The sequence below is a fragment of the Hesperophylax consimilis genome, chromosome 2 (assembly GCF_061612785.1).
Source record: "Hesperophylax consimilis isolate HC1 chromosome 2, BYU_Hcon_1.0, whole genome shotgun sequence".
Classification (NCBI taxonomy): domain Eukaryota; kingdom Metazoa; phylum Arthropoda; class Insecta; order Trichoptera; family Limnephilidae; genus Hesperophylax; species Hesperophylax consimilis.
The window spans coordinates 6,431,308-6,459,195 of NC_142837.1; the positions used below are offsets into that span (position 1 = coordinate 6,431,308).

At 35.3% G+C, this 27,888-nt stretch overlaps 1 protein-coding gene across 1 annotated transcript in view; it reads left to right on the forward strand.

Moving 5' to 3' along the window:
* Positions 1–2,179: 2,179 nt before the first annotated feature.
* Positions 2,180–27,888, forward strand: part of SK (small conductance calcium-activated potassium channel) — a 695,575-nt gene continuing 669,866 nt past the window's right edge. Inside the window, exon 1 of the mRNA XM_089640922.1 lies at positions 2,180–2,284. The gene's annotated coding sequence lies outside the window, so the exon portion shown is untranslated. The remainder of the gene's footprint in view (positions 2,285–27,888) is intronic.

Sequence of the window (27,888 nt, forward strand, 5' to 3'; positions counted from 1 at the left end):
ACATATAAATAGCAACGTATAATCTTATGTATCTTTCCACGAACTATTTTATGTCAGTTTCTTTTTACGTTTCAATAAGTTAAGGTTTTGGTTAACACGTTTGTTTATCAAAGCAATAACACTTTTAGCACGTTTTTTAGTAAAACCGGTTGTGTTTAGCGTGATAGTTATTCGGAACTGCAGTATTAATTTATTCAATGGCTCCTGAACCATGTCCAATCTCAGTTCGATTGGTTTACGATCGCTTTTAGCTCTGAACCATTAATCTTCTTGCATAATCAGAAACTCCTGTGAATTATATAATGACATAAAAATACAATATTATCTATTTTAATTTCGAACAAGATTAAAAAACTACAGATCTAAACGCCTGACACCATATCATACCGACCGCGACGCCATTGCGGAGTAATATAATGTGTGCGAAACAACTATGTAATGTATGTTTAATTCTTAATGGTTAATTTTTATATTTTACTACAAAAATGTGCATTAAAATAAATTCAATGAAACACTGAAATTTTTTGATGTATGCTATAATTTTAGAATCGCTGGACAAGTTTTATAAAAATACGTTAAATAAAAACAAGAAGACATCGTCGAAACCGTCAGAACATATAATAACTTGAAAAAATGTCAGAAAGGGTATTTTGCCATCTTAAATAAAAACTTCTATTTTATAATAATTAAGTTGAATCAAAATGTTATTCCTAAAAAAATATTCGAACTAAACGTGTCCAGCTACTCTAAGAGATTTCCAATTTTATTTTCAAGTTCAAATTTAAAATCACTTAAAATTTTACCCAGGTAAAACCAAACGAAACCGGTAGATTAATAAGTTGAAATAAATTAATGATTTAAACCGAAATATTTTTAAAAATTAACTCCACACGAGAGGCCCTGAGGAAAAAAACTTTCCTCGGGGCCTATGTCATCTTTGAGCATGCTATGCAGAGGTTTTTATTAAAGCAAATGAAGGAGACAAAGTTCTGAGAAAAAAAAAGGCATGAGGGGTGGGTAGAAATCTGGGGCTTAGTGTATCGCAAAGCGAAAAATTTCCACGAAAAAAAAATCACTTTATTGTGCTGTTTGTGGAACTATCTAAGCATCAAATTAATTATTATCTTCAGAATGATGTCAACTTTGACACAGTCACCAAATTTTCTAACAGCCGTTACGAAAAGGTGTATTTTGAATTTTGCCCACGCAGGTAAGTAAATAGAAAACTGACATACTATCACAAGGACCTTTTGTTCCGGACTTCGCGAGATTACACAAAATTCTTTTCTTCACATTAATAATTGCTCTCAAGCCAAACAAGCAATCACGTCGTACGGCGCAGATGGATGCGTGCTTGTTTATCTCACGTTACCAACCGCCTCGTAGGTAAGCCGAGCGCCGGCGGAAACAGCCGAAGGGCGGCGAACTTTCAGCGTCGCGACGTTGACGGACTTACAGAATCAAACGACTGGCACCGCTAGCGTCGCACGGATGTGCCCAATCCGGAACTCAAACGCGATCCAATGAGTTTTAAAAGTAACAAAATAAACAAAAATAAAGAATTTAAAAAAAATTGTAAGGATTCTTGTGTTACTATCGTACGCGGGAAGATCGTTTTATCATATCATGTTGAATCATATGAAAAGTTTGTACAGTTAGTAAATACACATTTAGTGTTCAAAGACATATCATTAACAGTGTTTGTAGACTGCGTGTTATTTATAATTGTGAAATTCTGGCTAAGTAAGTTTAATCTTAATTACTATCGTCGATCGATTCCATCACTCGTATAGAGTTGAAAACAAAACTTCTGCAGTGCTTCTACAACTAGAAAAACTAGTCTTCATTTACCCGTTGTTAAATAAATTTTTATTTGCACTAAAATCTAGATGCTTTTTTGAGTGTATCCGCTATTAATATCTAAACTTTTTGTAATATATCTAAATTTAATATCATAAATAAATTTATAAATTAACAGAAGACGCATGTCACGTATGAATGCAACATATAATAATATATCAACAATAATTTTGGAAACCTTTGGGGCCAAAGTAAATAAAATAATAAATTGAAATGTGTGGCACAAATAAATAGGTAAATCTAAAACATAAATAATTGCGACCAAAAACTACTAGAACTTGAATAACTATACACTTTAATATTGAAATTAGTGAGAAAATAAACACTCGTGGTTTTTCCATACGGTGAAGTTTCATTTAATGACCGTTGTGAATGTTTTATGTTGGGATGTGAAAAAGGCTGAAGTCATTACTTTATTAAAAAGGTAAGTCAACTGTTAATATATTTTCCACGCATCAATTTTCAATGAGATAAGACCCTTGACTGTGCAATATATTGTTTAAAATTATTTGGTTGCCCCATTACCCCATAACGAAATTAATCATTTTATCTTCGTTTCGCGAGCAATATCTGTGGACAATAATAACAATAATAACATTTAGCTAATTTATATAACACCGTTTTTGTGAAAAATTATTTCAAGGACGCGGTACAAATATATTTACTAAATGAAGTGACATGACGTGAATTGATGTTTTAAAATTTGTTGAAGAAATCAACAAAAACGTAAACGTGTCTCCCTCAATTTTTTATAACAAATATTTGAAATTGTTTGATTTTTTTTTTGACAAAAAAGTTATATTTATTTAAACCCACCTAAAATCCACCTTGGCCTCTCAGAAGCTGGGCGTACTGTACAGGGCCCGCAGATACTTTAATAATACACAACTGCTGACCCTGTACAAATCGCAAGTGCGCCCTACTGTCTAATTTGGCAGCCATCTCTGGTCCGGAGCCCCTAAATACCTGAAAAAAACCCTTGACTCTGTGCAAAAACGGGCGGTCTGTTTGATAGATTCCCCAATCTTAACAAACGGACTGCAATCTTTAGAGCACAGGCGTCAGGTAGGTATGCTGTCCTTGTTCTATCGGTATTACAATGGAAGATGCTCTGAGGAACTAGCGTCATTGATCCCTTCGGCACCGGTGCGTAGTCGGGATACACGCCAAAGGCGCGCCCTACATTATTTTGTACACAGTTGACATTTGTCACCTGAGAACGGGTCGCTTCTACAATTCGTTCTTAAGTTCAACAGCTCGGCCGTGGAACGAACTGCCGGCCTCTGTGTTTCCTTCCTCCTACAACATGGGACTCTTCAAGACACATGTTCACTCCTTCCTCTCCACAAAAAGACCCTCCACACAGCATCCCCAAAGATTACATAGGCCCTGAGGGAAATTATTTTCTTCAGGTGCCCCCGTGTGGAGTATATATAAAAAAAAATAATAAAAATAAATAAAATAAGTTACTTGATAATTAACAATTTTGGTTTTTGATTTGGACACTGAGTCATTGAACAGATATTGCCGGCGCAACGATATTGTGGTAATTTTTATGAAGATGATCATATTATATGTCACTAAAAATGATACTTTTTAAGAAACATGTTTACCATTTTTGCAACGCAACAAAAAATGCCGATATGAATTGACGACAAAAATCAACAAAAAGTACCTACAGGTAGAAGACATTGGAATAAAAAACTAGGGACTTTGGATATTTTAATACCTTTATAATGACATAATTGTGTATTTATTTATTTTATTGAAATGTATGGCGACTAGATATCTATTTATTTTTAAAGCTCGTTTGTAAGTACGTTAAAAAAATATTTTTCAAGAAGGTGAATAACTTGAATGTTATACTTTAAAAATCAACATAATCAAGAAAAACCTATCTTCCCCATGTCTTAGATAATATTAATGTAAGCGAGAAAGTTTAATGATCACTTCATTGCTTATGTGGCTGTCTGTATTTTTTTTATATCATCGTGTCTTTTTATAAATCTATAAATTAATTTATTTTCATTAATTTACTTTTCAAAATAAAAATGCAGTAATTTTAGTAGAGTGATGTCACACCAGAAATAAACACGTAATTAAGTACTCTTATTTTCAGTCAACAATGAGCCTGTCACCTCTTCAACGGAATCTTTCGGAATTTATCGGCGTTTACCTTGATAGCAAACTTAAATTTAATAAGAACATTGACTCGATTGTTAATAGGTCGTATACAATGCTTGGTTTTGTGCTAATTGTAAGTAAAGTATTCAGTAATCAGCGTACAATCGTAATGTTATATTTCGCATTAGTCAGAAGAACACTGGAATACGCATCGCCAATTTGGAATCTACAATATAAACTTTACATAGATAGTATAGAACGTATCCAAAACAAATTTATAAAATATATTACGTCCAAATTCAACAATAACTTAGAATACACATTTGAATTTTGCAATAAAGGCGAGTAAAAATAAAAAAGTAAAAGTAAAATTTGAAGCAATAACATCAACTGTACCGAACTCCTGTCCCTTATTAATTTTAACATACCATTGAGACGTACACGACATACAGTGCTATTCCACACACTTAATTATAAAACAAATACAGCATCTAATTCGCCAATTAACCGAGCTCTTCATACTAAAAATTGACAATTTTTCGCATTAACTGCCCAAATTTAAACGTGGCGTTGTGTCAATAATATAAACTATAAACTGTTTAATGCGCACACAAACAGACACACACAAACAAATACTCACACAAATATAACACACACACACCTATATACTACACACGTCACCTAGTAATTAAGGCATAAACATACCACTTAGCAGACATTACAGGGAAACATATCATAGGTACCCAATATGACACGCCAAACGTGCGCGCAACATTTGTACACGGTTGACATTTGCCACATGAGAATGGGTTGCTTCTACGATTCGTTCTTAAGTTCAACAGCTCGGCTGTGGAATAAACTGCCGGCCTCTGTGTTTCCTCCCTCCTACAACATGGGACTCTTCAAGACCCATGTCCACTCCTTCCTCTCCACCAAAAGACCCTCCACACAGCATCCCTAAAGATGACATAGGCCCTGAGGGAAATTATTTTCTTCAGGGCCTCCTGTGTGGAGTTAATATAACAAAAAAAAATAACAAAATGAAATACCTAATTCCTGTGTATTGTTTCATCACTGTAAATCATTTACTGTTTGTTTCTATAATATGAAAAAAAATAAAATAAAAATAACCAACTTCACTAATAATTCTTGCATCCCTATAGCAAGCACCTAATGTTAAAAATAATACCCGTCCCAAAAAAATCAGTAGGTACGAGAAGTATGAAATACATGCACGAATATTTGTCTTATTTTAAAGCTTTTTGGAGCAGCCCCTTCACTGCAGTACCATAACTCTCCGGCTGTACTCGTACTGTAGAATTCATTTGATAAATGCACTGAACTATTAACCCACTTTAAGATATACCAAACTACTTGCCAGTAAGAAACTACTTGGTTGTGAAATGTTTCATCGCTTATATCATTTGTTGGTTGTGATGGTGTCTGTGATATTTCCTTACTATAACTTCGTTGTTATTTTAATACAATTTAATACATCCATTATCACTATATTGATGAAGTAGCAGTCACAGTTCGGGTGGTATTGGTGATAATACTTATACTAGCTCTCGTGCGCTATCCAGAATCCGATCTTTGTTTGATGTTAAACAACATTTAATTAAACACTATTCGGATAAAGGAAAGTACTTAATGAAATAGCATTGTTCATATCATATTGGGTTTCACAGTAAGTACCTACACAGGTTTCGTTTTAAACAATAAAATCCAATTAACTGCAGATGGCAGGTTAAATTATCGACACAAATTTGTATCAAATAGTGAAATTCATAGGAATTGACAATAATTTCCAATTAGCATCGTGTCATTATTTGCCTATGAAAAAATGGTGCAAGGGAAGCAAAAATTTAAAAAAGAATTCCTTCCACCTTTTTCGCCCCCTTCCTCCAATCCCGAATCACCCCACCCACTACTCCCACCGAATAAAATTTAATCTATCTGTACTTTTATAATTTTAAAGTTAGTTTTAAGATTGCTATTTTGTGCCAATTTAGTTATTTAAGGCGATACACTACGTAGTAATACAAAATCATGTGTTTTTGGTTTGAAAATTTGGTCGCCAAGAAATTTTTCAGATGCCTTAATTAAATAATGCGAGTAGAATACATCTTGGCTTTAAAATAATCGAGTATTTTTTAGATAAGTCTTTTTATAAGCCTAGAAAAAAATAATGTATTTTAAAGTCCAAAATCTCCTACTTATGAATACATTTTCGGTTATGATTTTATTTTTTAATGTGGAAAATTAAGTTATTTATAAAATTATCGGAAAAAAAATTATGCCTGAACATCCACAAAATAAAATAAAAGTCACTTTTTAGCCTTTTTTTCTTGCATAAATCAAAACAGGCGGATGGTGTTAAGCGGGAATTTGAACCTTATCGCCATCTACGTAAGGGGTGTTATTGATAACGGTTCGATTTAAAATATTACACGACGTAGTGTATCGCCGTAAGTCAAACACTATTAAAATAACAAATGTTCATTGGAAAATAAAAAAAATGGTTAATTCTACCTCAAAATTTATTCATGCAATTAGAAAATATAAAACAGAAATAATAGGTAATATCTAGATGTAAAATAGCGAAATTCACAATCCTCCGCTATGCTCATTGTTTCTATTCAGAACAATGGATGATCTGTTGGATTTCACAGAATTCGCTTGCACTCATGCCTATTATGCAAAATTAAATTATTAGATTTTACATTTCATATTCTATTTACTTACCCAGTTTAATATGCTTTTCATGGTTCAGAGCAGCACACTGTGTTAACGATGTTAATTTGCAAATGCAAGGTTGACGCGCTTAAAGCTTTTGAGTTGCATTCAATGGCTCAGCTTTTTTCTACGCGCCCAGGATAAGTTAACGTTTGCAAATTAACCCACATTTTGTAAATTGTTTTTAAATTCGTGAGTTTGAAAAACATAATATTGTTATATATTATTTTTATGAAGATGTATTAAACTCGTAACGAACATGATGGTAAAAATCAGGCATCAAACGGAGGGTGGTTATTAGGGTCTTCATATTGCCTCAAATACCTACAGTTTTAACCGGATATCACCCATCTTTGCCCAGTAGTGAATCATTAAGTAATGTACAATTGTTAAAGAGAAAGTACGATATCGAGCCTAACTCAAATACATTATTGTAGTAGCTCTTTCCAGCAAAATTTACTTTTTACGTCCGCACTCGAGTATTTTTTTAAATGCCCATCCGGGAGAAGAGGGATGTGACAGGGTTAATTAGTCGGAATCGTTAAGATATTATTCTTTTTTTAGGAAAACAGAAACGGGATTTTTTTAATCAGATTAATCATAGACTAGTTTTTCAACATACCCCACCAAACTTAGGTTTGGGATTAAAGCCCTTCTCCCGTGAGGGTGGTTTAAAATACCAATTTAGTATACAAAACGCTTTGTTGCAATAACTGGCCCGATTAATATTGTATTCTTCACAATTTATTGAAGGCACAGCCAAATCGAAGGAGTTTTGTGATAAGCGCTTTTAAAACAATGTTTATAATCCTGGGTTAACAAAGTGTAACAGCTGGTTAAAAGTTTCAAGATACAATGTATCTTTTTTGTGGGAAAGGAAATATGTATTTTTATAAGTTTGTACCTTTTTTTCAGTATTATTCATTAAAAATATTACCATGGTTTTCAAAATGTATTGACTTGGCTTTTAAAATGTGTTAATTCAATCATTAAGGCGATGCCATACGTAGTAGTGAAAAATCATGTGTTTTTAGTTTGAAAATTTGGTCGCCTAGAAATGTTTCATATGCTTTAATTAAATACTGCGAGTAGAATACATCTTGACCTTTGAAATAATCGAGTATTTTTTAGATAAATCTTTTTATAAGCCCAGATAAAAAATAATGTATAAGGCCTATGAAAACTGCTTTAAAGTTCAAAATCTACTGCTTACGAATCCATTTTCAGTTATTATTTTATTGTATAATGTGGAAAATTAAGTTGTCTATAAAATGATCGAAACAAAATTAAATATTTATGCCTGAACATCCACAAAATAAAATAAAAGGCACTTTTTGGCCATGTTTTTTTCTTGCATAAACTAAAACAGGTGGATGGTGTTAAACGGGAATTTAAACCTTATCGCCATCTACGTAAGGGTGGTTATTGATAGTGGCTCAATTTAAAATATTACATGACGAAGTGCATCGCCTTAAAATAAGCATTAGCATCCCGTATTCCTAGGCACTTCCCAGTGGTTTTTCTTTTTATTGTTTATCATAAAATTTTCGCCACAAATGGTGTTTTAAATGCTGGGATTGTATCATTAAGTTTAACACTAACTTTGAAATTTTAAATAAAAAAATTGCAAAATAGGTTAATTTCTTAAGTAGGATAAAAGGAAAATTGGACATTAAAACAAGGATATTGGTCTACAATACCACTGTAGCATCCCATCTGAATTATTGTACAAGTGTAATATTTCTATGTAACAAAACCCAAATTAAGAGAATGGAAATAATCCAGAACAGAGGCATGAGGTAAATAACGTGTTGTAGCAGGTACACCAAAATTAAAAACGATGCAACGTCAACTCAATATTTTAAGTGTGTGGCAACGATTAGTTTATAATACCTTAGTGTTTATTTATAACTTAAAAAAACAAAATGTTACCTGACTATAATAGACATTGACATATTATGTCAAAGAATGTTAGAATTAATAGTACAGTTCATTTATATCCAACGAGAAACTACAAAGATTTTAGGCTTCCTAAAACACATTTATGGGGAACACAAAACAATATTTATTTTAAAGGTTTTAAAATGTTCAATGAACTCCCGGTAATTGTTAAGGAAGCTAAAAGTCTTGCAGTTTTTTGTGGATTATGTCTCAATGTTGTGAAGTCCAAATCATAGTATGCAAGTAGTAAAGAATATTGTAGCGGTCATAGAAAATAACATATTAGATATAAGATGTAAAATTTTACAACTAAATAAAATATAGATTACGAAAAAAAAAATCCCTAGACAGATTACAAAAGTCCCAAAGAGAGGCCGTATATGATGTCATCGTTCGAGAATCTTCTATCTTTGTCGTTTTCACAAAAGACGTGTGAGAAGGAAGAGGGTGACGTACGTACGACCACTTTTTGGAACAACTTAAAAGAGAGACGCAATTCTGAATATTGCCTTGTGACCGTTGTCAAAAATTTACTTAAACTCATCGTTTAACTCTAAGTTACCAAACCAAAAATTACTCAAGCTCATCGTTTAACTCTAAGTTAACCAGTAACCTTCATAATATTCTGTGAAAATATGTTCACTACAATTAAGTTTTATTATGCGTTCCATAAAAAATAATTTTTTAAATGTTTTATCTTTTGAAATTTCTGACAAGAGAGTAATTCAGAGAGTAATGCAATATTTTTGTTCAAACCTGGTTCAATGAACTCAAATTTGCTTTGAATTGAAGTGTCATTTTGAAAATTGGAACTGATTTTTCAAGAATTAAGACCATCTAAAGCCTTGCCGTTAACATTTTTGACAGAAAACTCTGAAAGAATTAAGTATAAAACAAGCCAATTTAAAAAATGCGACGAACCAAAAAGTCAAAATTTAAAATGAAATAATATTAAGTATTCCATTACACCCATTATCTTTTCAGTTTAAATGCTTACGCACAACATAATTTCATAATTTCGGATTTTATACAAAATTCTGTCTGACTAACGTACTAATTAAAGCACAACGCATCCTGCATGTAAGCAGCTTTTTATTTTATCAAGGTCTGTTAGACATGGCAAATAGAAAACCATTGCTAATTACGTGGTAGGTTTCGTATTATAAATCAATAAACGCTGCAGTCATACCTCATAATACATTTGCCATAACGATAAATCATTCTGACAGTTGGCTAAGCCACTCAATGATAAAATACTAGGAGATAAAGGGATGAGATACTAAGAGTATTTATAATTATATTATTCGGATCGAACATTTGGAAAAAAAACAGGCATTTGTTTTATCTTTATGACGTCTAATAAATCAGTCACAGACGCTAAGTAGACAGGCTTTGTAGGCAACAGAATAAACAAAAAATTGCCATGTTGAAACTTATGTTTTATGTGTATATTACTTCGTCAAACTTTTTTTAATATATTTTTTAATTTTTTATTTGAAACCGTACAAGAGTCCCAACTGCTCCCATTCGTCTGGAGCCGAGTGAGACTATGGCATCCTCAGTTGGGGTATGTTGTAAAGAAGCTGAAGGTATTGGGAAGGGGAAGGAGATGAGAAAGATAACGGTGGAGACATACCTGGCTATGCAGACCTAGTCCCCAAAAACAGCCAAAGCCATTTCAAGCCACATTTCAATTTTGAATGGTGGTCTTACACCAGGGATATACTGAGAGTATCTTCCACTCTGGAAAGTTCCGAAAATATACGATATATTATTTTAAATGAGTAATTTCTGAAAGAACACAAAATTATCTAGTCATATTATTTTGAATACGAAAGAGGAAAATATTTAGAAATCCTAAACGAATATCAGCTTATACACTTATCACACCTGTAAAATAAATAATTCAAGATTTTACGTCAAAATAATTTACAGTGCAACATACATAAATATAAAGATAACATAAACAATAATAATGGATCCCAGTCCAGGCAAAACAGAAAAAAACGGATCTGTCATTATATTTACAGTATTTGATGCTGGAATAAAGGTTGCAACTTAGCATAAAAAAACGCCTTGCTGAACATCCTTCACAAAGGATACGCAAAATACTGGGCGATTTGTTTGACAAAATCAAGAAATGAAATGAAATTGTTTTCATGTTCCTCAGGAGGAACTCCGGTATGAATGTGTTAAATTTTTACATAATTTTACGTTTCTAGTGATAACGGCATTGATAATGCTTGAACAAAATAGACTGATGATATTTAGACACCTCGAAGGTCCTTAAACCTGCATTCGGACACCTTGAATGAATTCATGATAAAGTCGTTAAACCCGCATTTGGACACCTAAAATAAATCCATGATAAGGTCGTTAAACTTGCATTTGGACACTTCAAATGAATCTAAGATAAGGTCGTTAAACCCGCATTTGGACACCTCAAATGAATCCATTATAAGGCCGTTAAACCCGCATTTGGACACCTCAAATGAATCCATAATAAGGCCGTTAAACCCGCATTTGGACACTGCAAATGAATCTAAGATAAGGTCGTTAAACCCGCATTTGGACACCTCAAATGAATCCATAATAAGGCCGTTAAACCCGCATTTGGACACTGCAAATGAATCTAAGATAAGGTCGTTAAACCCGCATTTGGACACCTCAAATGAATCCATAATAAGTCCGTTAAACCCGCATTTGGACACTGCAAATGAATCTAAGATAAGGTCGTTAAACCCGCATTTGGACACCTCAAATGAATCCATAATAAGGTCGTTAAACCCGAATTGGATACCTCGAATGAATACATGATAAGGCCGCTAAACACGCATTTGGACACTTCAAATAAATCTATGATGAGGTCGTTAAACCCGCATTTTGAATAAATAAATAAATGACTGTACAAACACCACTTTTCAATCAAAAACGATCGACATGTTTTAAAGCCAATGTTTCTTCGTTATAATGAAAACTGACATATTTAAAGTACCTTTAGACAAAATATTAAACTGAGCGGTGATCAATATTAATTACAAAAATACAATTATCTAAAATTTATTAAATTTTCATATAATATGTAATTATTGCACTTATGTATAAAAAAATACTTTTAAAATTTATATTATTTACATATTTTGCACATTGATGAACTTTTAATAATAACATAGAATCAGGAATAACTAAGATGTCTAAAAAACATCTAAATTAAAATTATTAACAATATGGATGTGAATACGAAAATGTATTTAAGAAACAATTTATGGCTATTTAAAAATATATATTTGCCTATTACTAATATTTAAATGACTCATAAAACTTTTTTTTAATATTTATAATTTTTAAAGTTATAATTAGATTGGGTTTACAAATATTACATACAACATTTTTATGTAAAAAAATTACCCATTTATTTATATCATAAGAATGATTTGTTTCCAAAGTGCTGTTGGCAAATGCAGAATTATAATCCTTGCTGTTAAGCATATAACTCTTAAATTTTTTATCTGTGTAAAATGTTGATTGAATGGAATTTGATAAATATTTATGATTTCATTTAACATTTTAAGCAATCTGAAAATAAATGGAATTTGGTTGAGACAATAATTGCTAAACTAATTTTTATTAAAAATATTGTAAAATACGTACTTACCTACTACGAACTTAGTGTACGCAGTAGTGGGAACTGTGAAAACCTAAACAGTGTTCAAATATTCATAATGTGTAATCTAAATATAACAATCTCTGAAGCATCGTAAGGACAAAACCCGGAAAAGCATTTCTTTTGGGTGTGTTGTGTAAGAGAGATCATTCAACATTCATTCGAGTATCATCGTCTTCTTTTTCACAATACCACTTGAGCTGTTTATTCATGGTTCAGTTTGTCTTCTTCCCAGCTTCATACAATAAAACGTAGTTGCTACGAAAACCTCCATTTGAATATTTTATTACTGAAGGTTTTTTACACTGAATGTCGTGTCCTTTGCTTACCTTTCAGAAAATGTCAATTGAAAGAAGGTGCCATCACATTTACTGACGTGAAATCTTTAGAATTTCACTGCTTTCAAACGAGTTTTATGAAAATTAAGATAATAATATCTTAACAAGGACAAACGAGCTACTCTTGGAGACTTTAATAATGAACGAAAAATAATGATATGCTTCAGTTCTACAGTAAGTGTTTTGCTATATACGCATGTCTTTCCTCTTAACATTTATAACTACAAAAAATGTATACCTTTTATTTTATTTTAATTTTAATATCTTATTAATAATTAAATTATTAATACAACAAGAAATTATATTTTTTAAATTAAATAACCAGAAGACATACGCACCTACAAATTTAAAATAAGTTTTTAATATTATCACTTAATCAAAAGTCATAAATATTACATCAATTTTATAAAATTCGAGTTTTTTTACATTCACTCCACACGGGAGGCCTAGAGAAAGTATATTCCCTAGGCCTATGTCATCTTTGGGGATGACATAGGCCTTGGGGGGACGCTTGAAGAGACCGAGTTCGAATCCTAGAAACGACCAGCTCACATTGTGCGTAAGGTCAATCGTATTGATAATAAATATTGGAGGTGGTGCCAAAGGAATTAATGACGCTAGTTCCTTAAAGTATCTTCCGTTGAAATACTGATAGAACAAGGACAGCATTTCCATCTGATGTATATGCTCTAAATATTGCAATCCGTTTGTTAAGACGGGGCAATCTCAGAGGGATTTTTTAAAGTATTTTTTGGATACCCAGACCAAAGATAGCTGCCAAATTCAACAATGAGGCGCACTTGCCATTTGTATACACTCAGTAGGTTGTGTACGATGTATCTGCGGGCCTTGTGCACTGTGCAGTACGCCCAGCTTCTGAGAGGCTAACTAGACCAGTGTCTGAGCTGGTCACTTAGAGTTACACCGAACATATCAATGGAAAGCCTATAATATCTTTATCTTATATTTATAAACTGTTTTTTTGATCGGATGATTGTAACAAAACTTGTTCGAAATTACATCGTGGAAGATTAATTGCCGTTCCATCGACTGTCAAAAACATTTTATTTTACTTTATTTATTGGTCAAAGTCACGCTTCAGTACGACTCACAAGCTTGCGTGTTTCGTATTAAAAAAAATGTTTTTCAAACTAAATAATAGTAAAAGTACATGCCTTCTTTAAAAATCCATTGATATTTTTCGAATGGCCTCATCCACTACATTACACATTTAATAAGTTATTCACCAATACAACACACCAGTTTTGCCAATTTACCAATTGTAGCCAAGACATTTACGCCAACATTTCGTTCATATTTTCTATTGTCTATCAACCCACCATATATCCCTCCACGTCCTCATTGTTAACAATCTGTCCCTTGACTGTATTACTAATTAGATTCTTACACGCCTGTTCAATGTCGGTGTGGTAAAACCAGCCTTAAACCTGGTTTAAGACCGTTTTAACCAAACAAACGCCATGGTAATAAGTCAAGCTTTGCAAGTTCTGACCTTACGCGCGGCGTATTATTTACAGCACATGTTTTAGTAAGGTTGAATATTATGTGCATTGTCAAATTTAAAGCATTATACATTCAACTTAAAACGGCATGTTTTGTTCTTTATAAAAAGGGCGTATCACATAAGATATTTTTAAAATCACATCTTCACTTGTATTTGTAGTTTATTGCGCTGCTTTAGTGGAAACCTTATCATTTACGTTTTATTTCTTGTTTTTTCTTACAACTTGATTTAATGATATCCTCTCTAGGATCTTCCTATCTGAGTTTTAATTTAGGAATCTACATCATATGAATATTAAATTATTTTAATAATGTGAAATTGCTACATAAGTTATGACCGTATATGTATGTAGTGTTTTTAATGCAGATGTTTAGTTTCTGTTTCAGTCTTTATTTGGTATTTGAGTGATTTCTATTTCAGATCTCCCTCTGTTTTTTAACCAACTTTTCATTTGAGTTTTTTTTTTAATTTTGTGATTTTTGAAGGAGTGTGTGATTTTATTGTAGAATACCGTCGATCTAACGCCAGATCAGAAGTTTGCGTGTTAATATCACGGCGGGTCAACAGTTTATAGGTGTTAAATGTTGTTTTCGAAGTCAATTAAGAACACTGTTGATTTATTTACAATACATCTACTAACACTTATATTTAAGTGTAATATTTTACAAGAAGCTGATCTGCGAACACTGTAGTACTAAGCGAGATGTTGAATCGACGAGAATGAGGATTAGAATACTTAATTCAATTTCAACTGTCTCGGCTCAACGCGGCGCTGAAGATACAAAATAATCGATAATCGACGCTGGGCTTTTGGCGTAGACCTTCAGGTATGTGTCTGCTGATAATAAACCGCTGACACAATATCCTCTCACAGATACCAGACCTTGGCAGCACCGCTGTGACGTTCGACGAAGATAGAAGATGGAGACTCTGCAGCAAGAATCCTCTGTGGTGAAGAAACTGGACCAGCTTTTAATTTGGGAGGTGGTCAATGGGTACCGCCGCCCCGGGAACCATACTCTGGGTTATCAACACCTCTGCCACAGGTCACCTGAAGTGGTTCGCTACGTTTTGTGACTTAGCAGGGGTGCCCGGGCTCATGGAGGGTTGTGCGTTCTGGATCACACTGATGAATGGGTCGGCCTACTTACTGCGGGGCGGGCCGGGCTGGGAGAGGCCGGTTGAGGGAGATCCAGTAAGCCGGTTATCGCTGTCCGGGCCGCTGGATAGCACAGGGGCCTGACACTTGGGCTCACGACCAAGGGTGGGCTGCCCCATCAGCCAGCAAAAAAACCCTGCCGCTGATGTTGTGCCGGTTCGTGACCGGTGACGACCCAGCATCCAGCGTTTGGGGCACACTGGGCGACCTCCACAGCCGGACTCTCCTGCCCATTGCCTGGAACCGCAGTCAGAAGAACATACCTTACATTTGGTGTATCCAGTTGCTCCACTCTCCAACTCCCAACCCAACTTTTTTAACCTAATCCTTCCCAACGCATCCTAAATCCCACAAACAAATAAAACAAGCAAATAACTGTGGTCTCATCATAAACGAAAGTGAAAACGATCGTGCACGTGAAATTTTGGACATGGTAAACTTTCTAAACTTTCATCAACATAATTTTATATATAACAGTAACAATCGCTTATTAGACTTAGCTTTATCAAACTATCCTAAAATGTCTGTTGAACTCTCAAATGATCCACTTCTACCTATAGATAATCATCATCCTCCCCTATACATTAAATTAAATATGACATGTGATAATGAAAGGAAACCTTCACAAAGCGTCCTAAACTTTAAACGAGCCGACTTCGACTCAATTAACTCCCATTTCTCAAATACAGACTGGTCTTTTTTATCCGATGAAAGCGTTGATGAATTGTTAGCTCTTAAACCCTACCACTCTGGGAATGTAATTATTCCTACCACGGGGTACTGAAGTACCCCGGGCAGAAAAAAATAATAAAATAAAAGTATTTGATATTTTTAAAAATATTATTTGTATTATGGCAAAGTAATAAGAAAAGACAATCACATTTATTAATAAAAACAAATAGACATTTTTGTCGTCACATGAAGGACAGATTTTGTATTGATGGTCAACACAAATATGGCGGCGACAAGTGTTACAGACAGATCGAGATTTTCTGGCTTTTGTGCGCGGACAAAAACAGCAGCGACCAGGTTTGAGATTATCAGGGACCGGCCTATGATTTTCACTGTGAATATTCAAGACTGCACGTTTAGTTTCTCTGATATCCCGGGCTAAACTTTGCCATTGAAATTTTGCTCTCATATGAGACTTTATGAGTGCCATTGACAAACTCTTAAGAAATTCAAGCCGCTTAGTTATTTTCTCTTTATCAATGCTAGTTGACAGCTTGAATAGGACCCAAGAGTTGACACCAACGGCATTTAGCAACCCGTAGAAGAGACACATGGGCCACCTTTTGGTCTTCCTGGACGTTGAGTACTTCTTACAAAGTTGGTCGAAAACATCCACCAGGCATTTGGTTTTACTATATAAATGTATTATTTCTGGAAGATACACTTCATTATCCTTGTCAGGGCTGTCATGCATGGTGGACAGCATGATTACAGCTTTCTTCTTAGCTGACTTCAGAAGACAATACGACAAAAGTATGAGAGGTCCGTCGTAGGCAAACATTGATGTGCATCTCTCTCGATTTTTAGTGTCCAAGAAAACAGGAGGAATTTCTCGTTTATTCTTCTTTACAGTTCCAACTAATGTTATATCTTTTTCCAGTAACTTCTTGGCCGTAGGTATAGACGAGAACCAATTGTTACATGTCAGGTTTCTGTTAAGACCTTGTACGGGAGCAGTCAGTTCCATGACATTATTATGACATTTTCTGTTCAGAACTAATGGAGCATCTAGCACATGAACCAAGCGCCTATCTTCTTCATTTATAGCAGCCCCATCATTGTCAGGCACTAAATACTCTTCATCTCCATCCACTTGATCACCGTCTTCATGAGATGCGACTTCAGAATGGTCCCAGAAATCCTCGATAACACCGTTGGGCTCATCTTCTGAATCTTCTCCTAGGTTTAGCTTTTCGTCGTCAGAAACCAACAAAGCAGCTGCAATTTCACCCCCCCAAGATTTCGAGTCTGGGATGCCATACCTGAAAAAAAATTCAGACACCTCATTACACTGCATACACTGTCATTACATTCATAACACATTTGTAGTCCATGAATGTCGCGTTACTGGGCGCAGGCCCTCTCTATCAACACTGTTCTCTAGCCATTATCACAAAGTAAAGTAAATCATAAATAATGTGTAAACTTACCAGAGAGATGTCAAAAAACAACTTCAGTAATTCAAGTATAACTGGAAGGAAGAACTAACACTATTCCTACCACGGGGTACTGGGGTACCCCGGAACACCTGTGGACGCGACTGCACTTGCCGGGAGGTCACGGCTTACCGACGTACTTACGCGCCATTTATCGAGAGTAGATTAGCTAGAGCGATTTTCGCAACAGTGCAATATTGTCAAAATTGTTGATATTTTAAACACCAGGGGGGTACTCCAGTACCCCAGGTAGGGTTTAAGAGTTAGATAAACTTTATTTATATTTTTCTAATACTATTGAATCCTATGTACCTTTTTACACACCAAGAAGCTATACCTACCCGGTTTGGTTTTCATCAGAGCTTACAGCCCCTTTTCAGCAAAAAAAGAGTCAACACAAAAAATTCAAACAAGGTAAATCCATAAATGATTATATAATCTTTAGCGAAACTAGGAAAAAATGTAAAGATCTTTCCAAACAATATTACAAAATGTACATAACCTCTGTCGAGGACACTGTCTTTAAATCCAAAATCCTTTGGAAATTTCTTAAAAAAATGAACAATGAAAACACAGACTACCCGCCAATAATGCATATGAATGGAATCAGTGCAAACAATACACAGGGTATTGTAAACCTTTTTTCCGACTTCTTCAAAAATGCATATGATGAAGACACTCCAGATGATAAAATACCCGAATACAAATTTAATATGACCACAAACTGCCAAATCACACAAAAGTGTTGCGAACAAAAATTACTTTCCTTTTCCTTTCCTTTTCCTTACAAATCCGCTGGCCCAGACAACATTCCACCAATATTCCTCAAAACATGCTCTAATACATTATCTAAACCACTCACATTACTATTTAACCGTCTCTTGTCCCTTGGACATTTTCCAGACCGCTGGAAATCTAGCTTCATTACACCGATCTACAAAAAAGGAGACGATACTGACATAGCTAATTATCGCCCCATTTGTATACAGTCAGTACTGCCAAAGCTTTTTGAATCATTGGTCCTTGATGAAATCTATCCCAAATTAATAAAATTAATTAATCAAAAACAGCACGGTTTTATCAAAGGAAGATCCACCGCAACTAACTTAACGGTATTTCAAAACTTCATTATACAATCATTTGCAGAAAATAAACAAGTCGACTGTATATATACAGACTTTTCGAAGGCATTCGACAAAGTATCCCATAAACTACTAATCCAAAAACTATTTGCTCTAGGAATAAGGGATAACATGCTAAAATGGTTTAGTAGCTATTTGTCAAATCGTAAACTGTTCGTTAAAATAAAATCTTGGATGTCGAAAGCTTTCCGGGCTACCAGTGGCCTACCGCAAGGTAGTCACCTTGGCCCGGTTTTGTTCCTCATTTTCATCAATGATATAACCAATTGCTTCAACGATGTCGAGGTATTGCTCTTTGCAGATGACGTCAAACTATACAAGAAAATAACTGATATAAATCATTGCCATATACTACAGTCAAATATTAGTAAGTTTAGAGATTGGTGCGTTCAAAATAATTTATTTTTAAATGTAGTAAAGTGCAAAACTTGACTTTCTTCAGAAACAAAAATCCTGTTTTATTCGAATATTCCATCAATAACATAGCTTTAGAAAGAGTCACGGAAATGAGAGATCTTGGAATTATTTTGGATGAAAAACTAAGTTTCACCAATCATATCCATCAAATTGTGAACAAAGGTATGAAAACACTAGGTTTCGTATTAAGAACAACTAAAAACTTTAATTCTTTGCAAGCCATTAAACTATTATACGTATCTCTAGTAAGAAGTCTAATTGAATATAACTCAGTAGTTTGGTCTCCATCTTATAAAATTCACATTAACAACATTGAGCGAATACAAAAAAAAATTCTACGTTTTATAAATTTTAAATTAAATATCCCTGTCGAAGACTTAAAATACAATTTCTTATTAAATACTCTAAAAATACATACATTAGAAGATAGACGTAAAATAAACGATTTAACGTTCTTATTCAAAATACTTAACTCTAAATTCGACTGTTGTGAACTCCTGCAACTTATAAACATACATACACCCACAGTAACAACACGACAAAATACACTATTCTACAGCAGCACACATAAGCGTAACTACATTGCCCACTCTCCGATACAACGACTTCACACCATGGGAAATCATTACTTGGGTGATGTTGACATATTCAATACCAACTTGGCAAGTTTTGTGGATCATTTAAAACATTTATTTCAACAATACTCTTAAACACATCATGTAAACCAACAAATAACTGTAATTTTCTGTTTTTGTTTCTTGTGTTTGTATGACTTGTTGCATAGCTTTTATCAAATGTAATTTTATTCTTATTTTTTATGTTTGAAAGTATTTGTCAAATTAAAATTATACTACCAACCATGTAAAAGCCCTCTTAGCGTTAAATAAATAAATAAAAACAAACTTAAAAACTATGAACTCACAACAAATTAATATAAACTCAGCGACAGCAAACAGTAGGAGTCCTCAGTGTGGACCGAAGATGAAGGTGAATTTCGCTAACATTCGCGGTCTGCACACCAACCTAACTCCCATCCACCACCACCTTCTCTCACAAAATCCCCATCTCTTCTTCCTTACGGAAACACAGATTGCCGAGCCCCCAGATACCTCCTATCTGAACTGCCCAGGATATCATCTGGAAAGCCTTTTCAGGCCAAAACGAGGTCTCTGCCTTTACAGCCGTGCTGACATCAGCTGTGCTCGTCTTGCAAATATCGAGAGCGCGAAACCCGAAGTGTTATGGGTACGTGTGGATCTCACCGGTATGATGAGAATTTATGCGTGCCTATATCGCTCACCAAACCTTGCCGAATCAGACACTGTTGAGTTGTTTAAATACTTGATTGACACTGTAGATATTCTCTTGCCCCGTTATCCATCGGCCGAGTTTGTAATCCTGGGGGACTTCAATGTTCATAATGAACAATGGCTGAAGTTCTCGGGCCCAACAAACTCTGCCGGTAGATCAGCGGAATCTTTTGCTCTTATCCATGGACTAAGCCAACTCGTAGAATCTCCGACCAGAATACCAGACATCCCATCACATCGAACCAACCTACTCGATTTGTTTCTCACTAGTGAGCCACTCGGGTACAGACTGGAAGTGACAGCGCCCTTAGGATCCTTTGACCACTGCCTGATTACCACCTCTGTCCCATCCTCCATGAACCGTCAACCCGACAAACATGTAAAGAGGAAGGTATGGCACTACAGGGCAGCAAAATGGGATGGCATGCGGTCTTTCTTCGGCGCCTTTCCTTGGAGTACTGTATGCTTTAGCTCCGAGGACCCATCAATTTGTGCACGTGAGGTAGGAGAAATAATCACATCAGCAATGGATTGCTACATTCCCTTCTCCGTCAAATCTTCTATAGCAGGCACAAAACCTTGGTTTGACCATCGCTGTGCTGAAGCTGTCAGACTCAAAAATACGGCTTTTAATACACTCCGGAAGATTAGCTCCATGAATAACCTTTCGGAATACCGAAAACGGGCAAGGTATTGTAAGAGAGTTCTAAATAGAGCTAAGAGCGATCACGACCAGAGAATTGCGAAAAAGCTGGCCGACTGCCCCACTGGTAGCCGTGCTTTCTGGTCACTCTCTAGCTCGATCGGAAGAAATTTCTGCAGAACCACTTTCCCACCTCTGACCAAGTCTGATGGTCGGCTGGCTAACTCAGCCCGCGAGAAAGCTGAATTATTAGGCAAAATTTTTGCAGAAAACTCAACTTTTCAAGATAACGGAGAGACTCCCCCTTCCATTCCACACTGCGGTTTTCAAATGGAGGAACCGAAGATCCGGAACAGAGAGGTTCTCCGAGTCTTGAACGAGCTGAAAGTCGACAAAGCCTGTGGGCCGGACGGAATACCTGCCTTGGTCCTCAAGAGGTGTTCTGCAGAAATGACTCCAGTGCTCGCGAAATTATTTAGGCTCTCTCTCAAAGGTGGAAAGGTGCCAGATCTTTGGAAAAAGGCAATCGTCCACCCAATCCCGAAAAAGGGGGACCGCTCCGACCCTTCTAACTACCGCCCCATAGCCATCACTTCCATACTCTCGAAGGTACTAGAAAGGGTGGTTAACAACAAATTGCTCACATATATCTAGAATAACAATATCCTAAGCGATCGGCAATATGGATTTCGTCAAAATCGATCGTGTGGCGATCTATTCGGATATGTAACGCATATTTGGGGGCGGTACATGGAACGTTTTGGTGAAACCCAAACCGTAGGGTTGGATATCTCCAAAGCCTTTGACAGAGTCTGGCACCGGGCGCTTATCGGGAAGTTAGCATCGTATGGGATCCACCCAACCCTGCATATTTGGATTGCGGAATTTCTGAGGGGAAGAACAATTCAAACCATGGTTGACGGCTCTTCTTCCTCACCGCACCAAATCAATGCGGGGGTGCCACAAGGATCTGTGCTGTCTTCGACGCTGTTTTTATTGCACATCAACGATCTCGTCGAATGTGCACCAATTCACTGCTACGCTGATGACAGCACTGTTCACGAGGGTTATCTTTTTGACAGGCCCCCTTCCACCTATGATGTCCGAACAGCTCGGGAAGTTTTGAAGCGAAAAATTGACCACCACCTAGAGATGGTTCGTGCCTGGGGTAAGGCCAACTTGGTCAGTTTCAACGTCTCAAAAACCCAAGCGTGTCTGATTTCGGCAAAGAGGGAGATAAATGACTGTCTGGTGCGATTTTATGGGAGCACTCTCCCCAATAAAGACTCCATTGAAATGCTTGGAGTTACTATATCAGACCAGCTCAAGTATCGGGGATCCATAGAAGCCCGAGTAAATCAGGCCTCCAAAAAGTTGGGCGTCTTGCACAGGGCTAGAAGATTCTTCAACAGTGACCAGCTGCTGACCCTGTACAAGTCTCAAGTCCGCCCAACTATTGAATTTGGGAGCCACCTTTGGGCTGGTGCCCCAAAATACTTGATAAACCTGCTTGAGTCTGTGCAGAGGAGAGCGATCCGTCTGATTGACAATCCGTTGTTAACAGACCGATTGCCTTCTCTAATGCATAGACGCAATGTAGGCATGCTGTGTCTGTTCTACAGGTATTTCAATGGAGCCTGCTTCAAGGAGCTAGCAGCATTGATTCCTGATGCACCGGTGCACGTGCGCGAAACTCGACGGACACGAACTGAACATTCGTTCACGGTTGACGTTGGCTTCATGAGAACGGGCCGTTTTTACGACTCGTTTTTGAGTAAGTCGGCTCGTATGTGGAACGAGCTACCGGCATCTGTTTTTCCTCCCTCCTATAATCTGAGTCTCTTCAAGGCTCGCATTAACAAATCCCTTCCTACAGCCCCTACCTTACTCCGCCTCACAACGTCACCCAACCGGGTGGTGACATAGTTCTCCTGTCTGTGCACAGGCAAGGACACTCTTGTGAGGTGTCACATAAAAAAAAAAATAAAAAAAAAGCTGCTGTGGCGAGAGAGTCCCCAGTGTCCACCAACAGTGCCAGCACAAGGTTCTTCATCTGCCCAAATATGTGTCTGCTGCTAATAAAGCGCTGATACCTCACATAGATAACAGACTTTGGAAGCACTGGTGTGACGTTCGGCAAGCATCATTCATCTCCATGTCATCCTGTTCCTGGTGATTGTTAAAGTGGTGCATTCTGCCCGCAATAAAAAGCAACGATCTGGATAATTTATTACCCTGGGCTTAGCCAAACACTTGCTAGGGCCTTCAGAGTTTCTGAGAATTCCATTGAAAACATCTGGGGTGCATTTACCGATCGACGTTTGTTTCGAATGTCGAATATTTTTGAGCATAATTTCCGAACATTCTCTTTTAACACACTACACTCAAATCACATAATATTATAAAGTTCTAATTACTGGTTGTTAAGTTTATTTTTATTTAAGTAAAAATGTTGATTGATTGATTTCGAAAATAATTTCTAAGGGATGATGCCTCATTTCCCTTGAAAATACTAAAAATACACAAAGCCTTTGGATGAAGCATTAGGACGCGTCCGGCTTCTACGAAGTGCGCTGTACTATATTTAATTGAAATAGTGTTAATATTTCGTTAGCGCTAGATCTTACAGGGATTTGAGTATTATTTTCGTGATGCGTTTTGGGTTATAATGAGTGACATAAGAATATTTTAATCTTCAATATCGCATCCGGTTAGTATGTTCTCATTTGATCTAAGAAAGGGGTAGTGGTAACTTGAATTATACACATAAGTCTACTGAACATGGCCTGACCCCAGAGTAAAAATCATATAAAAATAAAAATCAATAAGCTATTCATTCACACGGCAGATGTGAAAGAGAGTTCTGCATCACGATTCTGAAACGACATTCCCTGCACACCCGTCCGACGCTAGCACTATTAGCACTTATGGGATCGAGCAAATTGGTGTTGGTTCTCATTTTTCTTTACGGGGCTTGGTTTTAAATTGCCGCTTTTTTGAATTCATGGAAGCAGGTTTACCTTAATCGGGAAAATACAGGCAGTCACTTCCTCGTCACTGCTTTTCCGGGTATGATATAATATAGATGGAATAGACTTCCGACCATAACGTTACGTGGATAAGCACGTGTGAGTATGTTATTGCTATAAATAAGGTACGTTGTTATAGTAATTTATTTTTGGGGTATGTATTATTCCGTGTTGCGCTAACTCCTTATTTAACCATCTTTAGACATCTGCACTGATGATGGAAACTTTAATAAGGTGTTAATAATGTGGCGAAACAAGGAATAATATCCCAAAAGTAAATCGAAATAATCCTTTTGGCCGTGAAAATGTCAAATCTAGGTTCATTTTGTTTTGAAAATCATTTCATTAAAAGGTTTTTTATTTACGTTCCTACGCGGATTGTTTAGTCAATTTGAGAAACATTCTTAACAACGAATGGGAGCAAAAAATTTGTAACTTATAGATTAGATTAAAAAATTAAATATTTTTTACTCACATACCAAACGCAAAATTACAGCTATTATAATCAAAGAGAAAGAAGGTGCTGGTAAAATTTTGAACGGGCTAAAAATGATGAGACATGTTTGAGATGAAATCTGAAATCGCTGCTCGGATTTTTACAATAGTAATGATTACTTCAATGTTTGAGTTCACTTTAGTTTTCTAATCCTTTATACTCTCATCTTGTAAGTACATTTATGTGCCTTTTCTTCCGACCAAGGCTTCGTGTATCCTAAGCACAAACATTAATGTCGTATTTCTCACGGATGCACTTTGCACTAAAAAATAAGTGATTTATTTCTATAAAGTTCACAAAGAAGCTCAATATTATTGTTAGTAGTATTCTTAATAGCTATGTTTACAGGTTAACAAGGGTAACAGTAATCATGGTTACATAATGTCTTATCAATCTAATACATAAGGATAATAACAAAACAATCATAAATAAGATAGATTTTCAATAGTTCCATGTAGAAAGAGCTTAAATTCAGAAAAATAATAATTGAACAAATTAATCTAAGAAAGAAAATTTACATATTAATAGTCGTGTGTAGGTATGTGCGTTACAATATTATTCTTCTTGTAAACCAATGGCACATAATATCAGCTTCAAGTTACAACGTTTTCCTACTGTTTTATTTTCTTCTCACAAAAATAATTGTTTATTTTATTTAACTGAAGGAACTATAATATTATTGTTACTTCAAAATACTAACAGTTTTAGAACAGGTGATAACATTTCTAGATATAATCATTTCTGTATTATCATAGTATGTTTGCAACATAAAACATTGTTGGTAGGCATAATTAATTTTAATAAATCAATCAATTTTCTCAAAGACCCAATGAAAAACTATATTAATTAACTTCATAGGAATAATTTAAATTCGTAACGTAATTGTTCTTCCCTGTAAGTACTAAAACTATTGTTGGCGTCCATTGTGCTTTGCCTTCCTCATTTCCGCCAGGAAGTTCACAAGCCAAGCCATTAATTTATAATTATTATTTCATCAATACTACAAGAGCATTTCAATGTTCCGCCAATTTTCGTCATGAAACGTATCAAATATTTAAGCTTTTAGCTGTTGGAGATCATATTTGGAAGGGATGTGCATTAACGAGAAACCATTAAAAAAATTGACCTTGTTTGATTATCAAGCTTCGCACCGAATTTCATTTTTATTTCTTCTTATTTGGATTTGTAATGCTAAAGTTTGAGGTTTTACTTCAAATTCTAGATTCAACAAAGCAGACAACTAGTAAAGTACTGAAGGCAGCGTATTACTTAATTTATTTATTTTATCGGCTGGATAAGTCTTCTATCATGACACAAATAACATTTTTCGCTTATTCTTACCTGAATATGTTTAAATATACGTTGTAGGGAAGAGAACTTACAGGTTTAAGTGCAATGTAACGGGACTTAAAGTTCACTTTATCCGCACATCGAGAGTTTTGGTCTTATTTTCCTGGTTGCTTTTACAGGTGCCGTAAATTGCACATACTTTTACACTCATGACAGGTGAGCCGATGACATACACTCTTCAACACTTTTATTTCATGATTCCTCCGTTCCGAGAAAGGAATTTACTGGACAAAATATACATTAGTTGACTAGAATATAAGCAGGTATTTAACTAGTTGTTGGCAGAAAACATTGAGAAAACAAATATACTTTATTATGATTATATTCTCTACATATAATTTTATAATACTGCTTGGTTTATCACTATTTAGGTGTCTATAAACCATTATTATTTTAGTATCAAATATCCACTACCAAAATACTTGAAGACCCGTTTAAAAGGATTTAAATTAGTAATATATTTTCATAAGAAAGCAAATCGTTGACATATTTCTTTGAGAATAGAGTATGGAAATCTTTTTAAAAAATCTAGGAAATCAACAAGGAGTGAATATTTTCTATTAAATTTATCGTCAACCAGCAGGCGTAGTAAAAACCATTAATTTTATATGATTACGATTTATTAAAAGAATACCTATCATTTGTTTGACTTTCCCAAACTAATCATCCATCTTGCAAAAAAATAAGGATTTTGAAATCTTTCAATTTGTTAATGCGAGCTCATTTAATTTTGAAACCAAGAACTACTCCGTCATAAATATTTTACTCTGTTCCTTGAGTACTGAGTAAACCTTGTTGTGCAATTTAGGGAAACATGCCATGCTTCATATTTCAATAGCGTCACCTGTTTAATATTTAATCATTCAACTTCATACGGATTTATTAATACGCGCGATTCGTGTTAGCGGTTAGGTACAGGTGAAACTAGAATGACGCTGTTGTAATTTTGTATTGTTCTGATTAAATTAATTTTCAACTCATAGATTTTATGAACTCATACAATTCATGGAATGATTAAATTTTGAAACAATGGCAAACATTAAAAGTAGACATTATAACAAACACCTAAAACTAGCTATTTTCCCTCACATACAAGTAAAATACAAAACCTTTTGAACATTAATATTACTTACTCCTCACACACTGTATACATCGCAAGTGCACCCCCCTGTTTGGCAACCACCTCTGGTGTTGAAACGGGCGGTCAGTTTGATTTTCCTCTATACAAGGGGTTGCAATATTTAGAGCACAGGCGTCAGTCAGGTAGGTACGCAGTGCTTTTTCTACCGGTATAACTATGAAAAATGCTCCAAGGAACTAGCGTCATTGATCCCTTCGGCACCGGTGCATAATCGGGAAACACGCCAAACGCGCGCCCAATATATATATATATACACGGTTGACATTTATCACATGAGAATGGGTCACTTTTGAACACGTTCTTGAGTTCAGCCGCTGGGCTCTGAATGGCCTCTATGTTTCCTCTATCCTACAACATGGGTCTCCCTTTCATGGGTAGACCCATGAAAGACTCAAAAAGACCCTCCATACAGCATCCCTAGAGAAGACATAATGAAGTTAATGTAAACAAAACAAACACCATCAACCGATTTCAATAGAAAGAGTTTCATTTAAAAATAGTTCCAATAGAAAGAGTTTCAATAGAAAGAGTTATGATAGAAAGACTTTCAATAGACAGACTTTTAATAGATAGAGTTTCAATAAAAGGAGTTTCAATAGAAAGAGTTCTAATAGGAAGTATTTCAATCAATGAGGAATCAGAATCGTAAAAAATCTAAAATGTCGTTATTAATATTTCTATTGATTAACATGTTTTTTTTTTAGTATTCGCTAAAAACCTTACATTAACATTTTTATTTATTTATTTATTGGTAAAGGTAAGAGACAAACAGCTTATACATAAAATATAAATATATACATGTTAAATACAGTCAAGCCAAAAAAGTCTCCTATATTAAAATTGAT